Genomic DNA, 10,057 nt, shown 5'->3' with positions numbered 1-10,057 from the left:
CAAAATATCTTATCATCTCTTGAATAAAGTCTCGTGTATGCTAAGATTGCTAGAAGATCATACGATGACTTCAAGGTTCCTTTAATGACAGGTCTTGACTGTGGATAAGATCAGTGGTTGATGTGATTTGGTGATGATCAAAAGGAGCCTTACATGTTTATTCATTCAAATTCATTTCAAGCCATACTTGATGTGGGAGCTATTTTAAGGTTTGTACTTTTTGGAGTTTTGACATGTTAGAAGTTGTAATCTTTCCTTGTTGTGTTTATAAACCAAGGTTAGACATCCTTTTCTTTATTGTTATAATATATTAGGATATAAGCCAAGGTATCCTAATATATTTCTTTTTTGTCCTTTTTCCACTACATCTTATTTTGTCATCTAGTGGAATATGTGAGGACAAATATTTATTATAATTTGTAATTTAGATTATTCCTCCTTAAGAGGAATCTCACACTTGGCCTCACACACTTATGAATGGTGGCATTCATAGACATGGGAGTTACATTCTAACTCCTTTCTCTCATCTCTAGTTAAGAGATGACCCTCCTCTCTCATTTCTAATGAGGTTTCTTCCTCTTCTCAATTATTGTATGAGTGATTGCTCTCTCTCTCTTCTTAGGCTTTTCATGCCTCATTCATAATGTCACAAGGGGTTTTCTTTGCTTTCCCCTTTCTAAATATCTTGTCTCATGGTCTTGGATCTTGAAGCTTTCTCTCTCCTATCTTATGGTAATATCTTTTCATGCATTAACTCTCTTAGATTCTTTCTTGGTATTGCTTATTTACATATTTCTTTTTCTATTTCTAACATGGTATCAGAGCAGTTTAATCTTTGTTTTTTGAGTGTTTGCATGAAGGTACGATTCGAAGGAAACTCTTGAGAAAGATTTCACTAATTTCTTTTTTAATCTTCTTAAGTTGGAAGAAAATGATTTTTTTTCTTTTTAGGTTTGGCTGGTTTATCGCCGAACCCGATTAACTTCTGTTTGCTCTAATTTGTGCAGGTTTTGTTATATTGTTGATAAAAAATAATATAAATTTAAAGATTCACACTCCTAATTGTTAAGAGAGTTTATTCTAATATATTTCATTTTTTTTAACTAATTTAATTTAGTAGAATATTTTTAGCAGGGCATGAAAAGCCTAGTCTGCTTTGCATCGGTCAGGTTCTGCTCCCCCCATTTTTTTTTTTCAAACAATTTTTTTTTAAGATCCAAATGGAATTTCTTAAGGTATGGAGCTAATCTTAGAAGAGCCGAGTCTCTTTTTGCTACCCTGATCTTTGACGGTGGTTTTATTTTTATTTTCTCTGGATTTGTCGCCCTGTAAATCCCTCAAATGGGTCACTCTGAACCCCAACCTCCTGCGAATGGAGCGTCTGTACAGAAGTGACCCTTAAGTATGTTAAGTTGGGCCACCATTATCTCATAACACATCTCTTATGAGATAAAGATGGTAGAGCAAGATGAAGATGGGAAGTGGCTCGGCGCAGGCATTGTCGTGTATGTGCCGATGGCTCTATGAAACATTTCAGGTGCAAGATCCGGACCTTCACTTGGTTGTCCTCAGATATGTGCTACTTGTGGCAGGACTTTACTTATCTCGCGAGGGTTCTGAGCAGCATTCCTATCCTCTGCTTTTGCTTCTGTCATAGTTGTCGATCTATCCTCGTCTATTCCTATCCTCTGAATTCCTCCAGCCTCTATTGCTTCCAACATCCTCTTTTCTATCCATGTCACTGTCCATGTCCTCTTCAGGTATGTCGTCACTACCAACTGGCCTACTCCAGTACCTAATTTGATCCCTTTCTCTCTTTTCAGCAACCACCGCAACATTCTTCATCCCACTATAAGAATGTCCTTTCACAGTTGGAAGCTGATGTTGATATAACTAACATGCACTTCCATGTGGCATTTGTTGTTAGTGATCCTGTTGATTGGGCAGAGATATACAGATTTGGAGACGGACATTTTAGGCGTAACTATATTTAGCGGGAAATTTAGTGGGTAAGCGAATAATACAGGTTAGAATCCGAGAGGAATTAGGCGATTTTGATCATTTCTGAGATGTCGCCCATTGAGGCTTCCCACGAGGAAAATGTGTACATGGTGAAGCTGGTAGAGTAGGTTGAGCGGTATGAAGAAATAGTGGAGTTTATGGAGAAAGTGATGAAGGGTGTGGAAGTGGAGGAGCTGACGGTGGAGGAGCGCAATCTTCTGTCTGTGGCTTACAAGAACGTTATCGGCGCCCGCAGGGCTTCGTGGTGGATCATTTCATCCATTGAGCAGAAGGAAGAGATCCGTAACAATGATGAACATGTGGTGAGCATAAGAGAGTACAGGGCCAAGGTCAAGGCCGAGCTTACCAAGATTTGTGACTTGATCCTACGCCTCCTAGACTCGCATCTCATTTCGTCCTCTACAACTGGTGAGTCCAAGGTCTTTTATTTGAAGATGAAGGGCGATTACCATTGTTATCTTGCTGAGTTTAGGATCGGAGCGGAGCGCAAGGAAGCCGCTGAGAGCACCTTGCTCGCTTACAAGGCTGCGCAGGATATTGCGATGGTAGAGCTTACCCCGACGCATCCGATTAGACTTGGAGATGAATTGGTCCGACTTGCCGGAAAGGGTGAACCAGGTAATGTGATGTCTGAATATGGTTTTAGGCATGCATATTCTTTTGTCTTTCTTACTTTTGGATTTTCCTAGTCCCATATCTTCCAGCCATTTCTAAAGGTTTTGAGTTTTATTTTAAAAATAAACATAATTGTCTTTTGCTTTTTCACACGGCCTAATTAGCCTGGAACCTGTCTTTCTTATGTGAAGGAAGGTTGTTTCTATGGATGAGTATGCATCTTCTTTCATCAACATTGATCCTTTGGCCCAATATAAGTCCTGGGCAATTCAACTTTCATCCTTGATCAAAAATTAATATGAAGATCTTTCTTCACCCACAATTGAGACAGCCCCAGGAGGTAAAAATCGTGGCTTGGTTGCACTGCGTATCCTTCACCATGTCTTTTCACTGAACATTAACCACATGATAACCCCTCTCAAAGAAGTTGTCCAATGACTTTGGCTTGTTGTTGTTGTTGGTATGATGGAGGGCATATTTCTCTGCCTCTGCTCTTCTGTCAGGGTGTTCATAGTCTCTGTCAGCAACATCATTTGGTGAAGACACCTCTGTACATTATTCCATTATAAGCTTGGAATTCAGATGAACAAGGATTATTATCAAATATTGGAAATTTTCTTTCATGCTTTGAATGACATAATTCTCTGCCCATCACCTACAGTTGTCATATAACATCTGCCTCATCTCTAATTAGAATATTACTATTGATTCCTTTATCAGAGGCACTATTTTTTGGTTCTGCTCTATCAATCTGAGATCATAATTCTGTGTGAGGATTTTGCTTGTTGCCATGGCTTTAAATCATAACCTTATCCTGCTTGCTGGAAAATGGCACTTGGATTATATTACTAAAGATGCTGTAGTTTTTTTTAAAAAACTTTTGTTCTTGATGCGTCCATTTGTCTATCTATTTTCTCAGTCTTTTGTAATGACATTTTTTTTTTTTTATTATTACTTTTAAATATTTGTAATTATCATTAATTTAGAAATTTAATAAATTTGAATTTGGAGAGAAAATGATAGAAATTTTATCATTTTTTTGTGAATATAGGTATTTATATTATTTTTTCATTTTAATTTTTGATCAAGCATCAAGGTATTAACCTCAAGTCTATTTCGTTTAGAACACTTATTTAAGTTCCATCAATAATTTGGCTTCCATGTGAGCTAGATATGACCTTGTTTCATTGTAGGATTTCATATTTTAACTATATTTATTCAAGTATATATGGGGGCCCACATATATACTCAGATAAATATACAAGCTATTGTGATTTTATTAATTTAGAATTTTTTTTTTTCTTCTCTAAAATACATATGCTGAAGACTCCACTGCATAAAATCTCTTAAGTACTCATGCTTACCCTTAATGGAGTTTTTATGTTTTTTCATCCTTTTTTGCCATAATCTAGGAGGATTCTTGTCTTTGATGGTGGGCCCATCCTTAATATCTTCTCACTTGTGTTCACCTTGCATGGAGATTTTAAGTAATAACTTATGCTTATTGCTCTTCCAAATACTTCTTTTTATCTCAATTATTCAAGTTTATGAGTATCTTACACTATTGCCTTCATTATTTAATGATTTGAGTTAATTGATCTATCTGCACATGGTTGCAGTTTTATGCTTTTATAGCATCGATCCATGCCCATGTTGGCACTTTATGGTTTTATACCATTGATTTATATGATATTTTTTGTAAGTTGCATCAGGAGCCAATTTATCAAGGTTAACTATGGTGGACCCAATAGTTTTAAACTGACTCGTAGTTGCCTTATCTGGCCCATGGAGTATCCCTCCAACCTATAATTGGTGTGCACTTACTTCAATGGAGTTTCCCTCCATTTGTTCCACTTTATTCCTCAATGTGAGGATGATATTTTATGGGGATTTCCCATTTCAATCTCTTTATCTCCTTGGTGTATGCTCCTAGTTTTGATTTAGTCATGGTATGACTTCCTACACTTTGCTCATTTTTGAGTGTATAGGTGACGAGGCTACCATATCTTGGAGCACTCCTATATTGGAGACTTTATTTGAGAAAGTTGTTTTGACCCATGTTGATCTTTTTTCCTCATGGCAATGATGTTGCTTGTCCATGATGGATTTCTTATTTGAAGGCAATATGTTGTTACTCCTCATAAACCCTTCCTTTGGTCCACTTCAGCTATAATTCTTGAAAAATTGTAACTTGAATTATTTGGTGCTTGAGGCACATGTTCTACTTATTTATTATTGTCTCTCTTATATTTCTTTGATAAATATACAATGTGATAATGTTCTGCATACTTTATTGCCTAGATCATGGGTCATGTAGGTGATGGAGTCGCGACCCATTCACTTGTAGTGGGATGACTCATTAGTGGACTATCTATATCCATGTGATTGACACAATATTGATGCAGGTTTCATTTTTTGGTCTTGTCTATGGTCATTTGTGCATTCATATGTTCTGTAATGAGAGATTTATTATATCTATTATGATCATTTTGAGCTTATGACTTATTTTAGATATCATGTTAACTTCATTGCATGTTGGTGAACACATTCATTTATCCTCATCTCTCTTAGTTCCTCCTTGATTGAATTATTATAACTTCATTTTTTTTACTAACTTGTCCATTCAATGTAATTCTACTTGTGGATAGTTGTCTTGTTTTTCGTTCTCTATTTTTTTCCAAGTGATCCATCAAGGAACCTTCTCATTTTTTCACATATGTAGATGTGTCTATGCTTCCACTTGATCAAATTCAAAAGACTCTTGTACTTCTCTTGGATCTGCAAATGTACCATATGGCTTGAAGACAATCAAATTACTTCATATTGAAGATTAAGTTGCAGATTTTTGTAAATTATGGGTTTAATACCCTTTGATGTAATTACCCCAAGTAAAGATTAAAGGGGGGTGTTAGAAGTTGTAATCTTTCCTTGGTGTGTTTATAAACCAAGGTTAGACCTCCTTTTCTTTATTGTTATAATATATTAGGATATAAGCCAAGGTATCCTAATTTATTTCTTTTTTGTCCTTTTTCCACTACATCTTATTTTGTCATCTAGTGGAATATGTGAGGACAAATATTTATTATAATTTGTAATTTAGATTATTCCTCCTTAAGAGGAATCTCACACTTGGCCTCACACACTTATGAATGGTGGCATTCATAGACATGGGAGTTACATTCTAACTCCTTTCTCTCATCTCTATTTAAGAGATGACCCTCCTCTCTCATTTCTAATGAGGTTTCTTCCTCTTCTCAATTATTGTATGAGTGATTGCTCTCTCTCTCTCTTCTTAGGCTTTTCATGTCTCATTCATAATTTCACAAGGGGTTTTCTTTGCTTTCCCCTTTCCAAATATCTTGTCTCATGGTGTTGGATCTTGAAGCTTTCTCTCTCCTATCTTATGGTAATATCTTTTCATGTATTAACTCTCTTAGATTCTTTCCTGGTATTGCTTATTTACATATTTATTTTTCTATTTCTAACATGACAAAATATGCAAAAATTAAATAGGATAGGGTTTAGGAATTCTATTCTAATACTATGGGTAGTGATGACAAAAAAAGGTACTCTAGTGGACAAATTCCTCAATTTACCAAGCTCTGATTTGCCAAGTTATACTACAACTACGCATGAATTGGTGCAATCTTCAAGAGTTATGCCAAAGATTTTCATACCACTACATACACCATCATAAAGAACAATGTCTATGAATGATAGAAGTTAAGCATAACTTTACACGACGAGTTAGAATCACTAAAACATCAAAAGTATAAATCAAAGAAATTTATCAATACAACATCATATTCTTCATTGTAATCATCACACATTAACTAGGCTAAACTTAATCTAATTGAATAAATTTAAGAGAACAAGCAAGCACTAAGACACATCAAGTATTCACCAAGCTCCAATGAAAAATTTATTGTTTTAGTAGCTCGTAGCAATAATCTCATAAAAATCTCCCTCTTACAAATGAGAAATGAGGCCTTTATATATGTCCTCGGCCCAGATGATCACAATAACCAATGACGAAGATTGTGTCACATTAGCCCTAATTAGGGTTAGGGAAAAGAAAAGGATCTACATTAATGCAATAAGAAATCTACATGAATTCCCACTATGCTTGCTTGCACAAAAGATAGTGGGGTGTAATAAATATCCACTATGGATGTCCATTATTCAATAAATAGTCTGTCTTCCTTGAATAAATTATTCTTGATTTCGTTCTTTAAATGCATAGTAGTTTGACTTGGAGAACATAGTTCTTCATCAAAGATAATTGGATGTCATGAAATGATGATGGAGGCTAGGTAAGCTCAAGTTTTTTCCAACTGCATGATTTTAACTAAGATCCAAGTTTGACTAACTTTTTTGAAAATCTCTCCTCAAACATTATTGTTTTCCCTGTACTTGCTTGGAAATTTATCTCCCTAAAATGGATTGGAATCCCTTGCTAATGATTATGTTACTCTAGAATTTCTTCATATTGAACTTCCTTTGTCATGTTCTTGGATTCTTGGATTTGAATGTTCATCTTTGAACCTTAAATGTTTAGGACCAGATCACTTAGTACTTTGATCTTGATACTAGAATTTTGGATTTGAGCATCTTTCTTGAATTTCTAGAACTAGAGTCTTTCTCCTCTTTTCTCTTCAAATGCTTGAAATTCACTATTATGTCTTTTATTACATTTTTGAAGAATTTTTCCTTTTTGTTTATCATGATCAATCATTTTTCTAGTCTTCAATGCACACTTGAAGAAGGTGAATTTTTAGATCTGGAGGAGGAATTTCCAAAACTTAATCCTTTTTCATTTTTCATAAGGAGAAATTTCAAACACTTAGCCATTTCTCATCCATGAAGGAAAAATTTTCCAAAAATTGCCCATTTTTTCTTCCATTGAGGAGAAAATTTCCAACACTTAGCCATTTTTTCTTCCATGAATGATAAACTTCCAACACTTGTCATTTTTCTTTTATGAAGGAGAAAGTTTCCAACACTTAGAATTTTTTCTTCTATGAAGGATAAATTTTCAACACTTAGCATTTTTTTTTCCATGAAGGAGATATTTCAAACACTTGGCTATTTTTTTCAAGATTTCTAGTTTTCTTGTAGGTGGAAATTTTGAGTGGTTATGGATTTTGACCATGATGGAAGAATTCCGCAGCAACCATTTTTCTCCAAGGTGGGACTTTAGGAGAGATCATGTATTTTGTCCATGAGGGAAGAATTTTGCAACTATTTTTCTCCAAAGTGAGGATTTTTGAGTGATCATAGATTTTGTCCATGAAGGAGGAATTTTGCAACAACCATTTTTCTCCATGGGAGGATTTTTTGAGTGGTCATGGACTTTGTCCATGATGGAAGAATTCTACAACAACCCTTTTTTTCCAAGGTAGGATTTTTTGAGTGATCATGGATTTTGTCCATGATGGAAGAATTGTACAACAACCATTTTTCCTGATGTTTCCATGTCTTTCTACTTTTGGATATTTTAAGAGTGATTCCAAACTTAAGCATTTTTTTTATTGACTATCGTGCTTGCTCATTCTTTTGGATATAGAAACAAGTACCCTTTTGGCTCTTTATAGACCAAAGCTCACTGGTTTCTAAAATAGACCTACCAAAATTATATTTTCTAAAAATAATAAGTTGTCCCAAAGTCCAAACAAGGTCAATCTGGGAGGTAGTGAAATTTACTAAAAATAGACTTGCTAAAAATAGATTTTCTAGAAATAGTAAGGTGTTCCAAAGTCAAAACAAGGTCAATCTGAGAGGCAGTAAAATTTAATAAAAACAGATTTTCCAAAAATAGTAAGTTGTTCCAAAGTCAAAAAAAGGTCAATTCGAGAGGCAATGAGACTTACCAAAAATAGACTTACTAGAAATAGACAAGCTAAAAATAGTAAGTTGAAAAATTCAATTCTCAAACAAGCAAACAATTTCCATTCTCAGAGCCAAATAGACAACACATTCCAGTTTTGGCCAATTTTACCAATTCTCATTTGAAAGAGGGGACCTTAAAAGACCAATCCCAATATTATCGAGTATTAAAGCCAAAAGGAAAAAGACCAAGAGACAAAAGGGGGCCCCATTTGCAATGTGGACCATCCAAGTCTAAAGATGTCCTACTATAGGGAGTCCCATAGCTTTTCTCAAAAGCAATTGCATATCCTATGTCATCCTTCATATATACCCTCGTCATATCCACTTTACAGACTCTACAACCCACTGGTGTTCTGTCAATTAACAAGGAGGATTGCATTATTTCTTTGGTGATGGTGTGAAAACCCCACAACAATACCTTGTCTAGTCAATATTTAGTCTCTACTGGGTGTCAAGAGATAACTAGACAATTGTTAGGGGATAATCTTTGTAGACATGGATTTTAGGACCCCTCATTTTATGTTTTATGTGGTAATGGGAAGGAGTTGTAAACATGGATTTTAGGGACCCTCATTTTTTTTTTTATGTGGTAATAGGGAGGAGTCAGTCTCCCATTTGTTCTTCCATTATTCCTTTTCTCCTCAGTTATGGCACCTTTGGTGGAGTGCTTGGGGTTGAAAAGTAAAATGACAAAGAAATAATATAAAATCAATTTTTCCCCAAGATTTCCACTACTACCCAAGCTTGAAGATTCAATTTAGGCACATTGTGGATATTGGAAAAAATTTGACAAAAAAGAGATTTTCCCAACCAAGTTTCTTAGTTGTTAATGATTGAGTTAGGAACAAGGATATCTAACAAATGTTCCTACCTTACCATAGAAGGAAACTCTTCTTAACATCCTCATCAAACCGAGTACCACAAGGTTTCTTAGAGAGCTTACGGATGGAATAACAATAGTGTGGACAAGAAACTTATTAAATGTGCAGATCCAATTTCATAAACATTTTGAGGAAAATAAAATACAAGTACAAAGGTATTTATCATACTTCACCACAACTTGTGATGCTATGTTGAGAGTGTGGAACTATTATATTAAATAACACACAATCATTTATACAACTTACTCTTTTGAGTTGAATCAAAAGATCATATAACCATTAGACTTCATATCCCAACATCTACCACATAAAGTCCAATAGACACAGCCTGTTACATCCCACCCTTCCTATTCCTAAATTTAGAAAACAATGAGACCTTGATAAGACCTCAACTTTGTCAGACTCTGTTCTAGCAGCATACTCTTAATAATTCTTCTCCAAATCAGATCGATAAATGTAGTATCATCAGCCTATTATCAGAAATGTTATTTTCTGGAGATTGAAGACATGCTTCTCCAACACTGATCACAAGGTCCCATTGTCCTGTGCTCCTATTCCATGCAATTATAATAAGAGCACCTAAAATTTCAATGCTCTTAGCCATTCCCAATACAAAAACATCTACTTCATTGAATCCATTGCCCATTTTG

At 35.1% G+C, this 10,057-nt stretch overlaps 1 pseudogene; it reads left to right on the top strand.

Annotated features, from left to right (window-relative positions):
• The first annotated feature begins 1,972 nt into the window (after window positions 1–1,972).
• On the top strand, window positions 1,973–2,711 carry LOC149569843 (14-3-3-like protein pseudogene; annotated as a pseudogene).
• Window positions 2,712–10,057: the final 7,346 nt, after the last annotated feature.

This window comes from Cupressus sempervirens, chromosome 3 (assembly GCF_028749045.1).
Source record: "Cupressus sempervirens isolate cs-2001-9-10 chromosome 3, ASM2874904v1, whole genome shotgun sequence".
Lineage (NCBI taxonomy): Eukaryota > Viridiplantae > Streptophyta > Pinopsida > Cupressales > Cupressaceae > Cupressus > Cupressus sempervirens.
The sequence above is the reverse complement of the archived record's forward strand: the minus strand, read 5'-3'. Positions and strand labels throughout refer to the sequence as shown.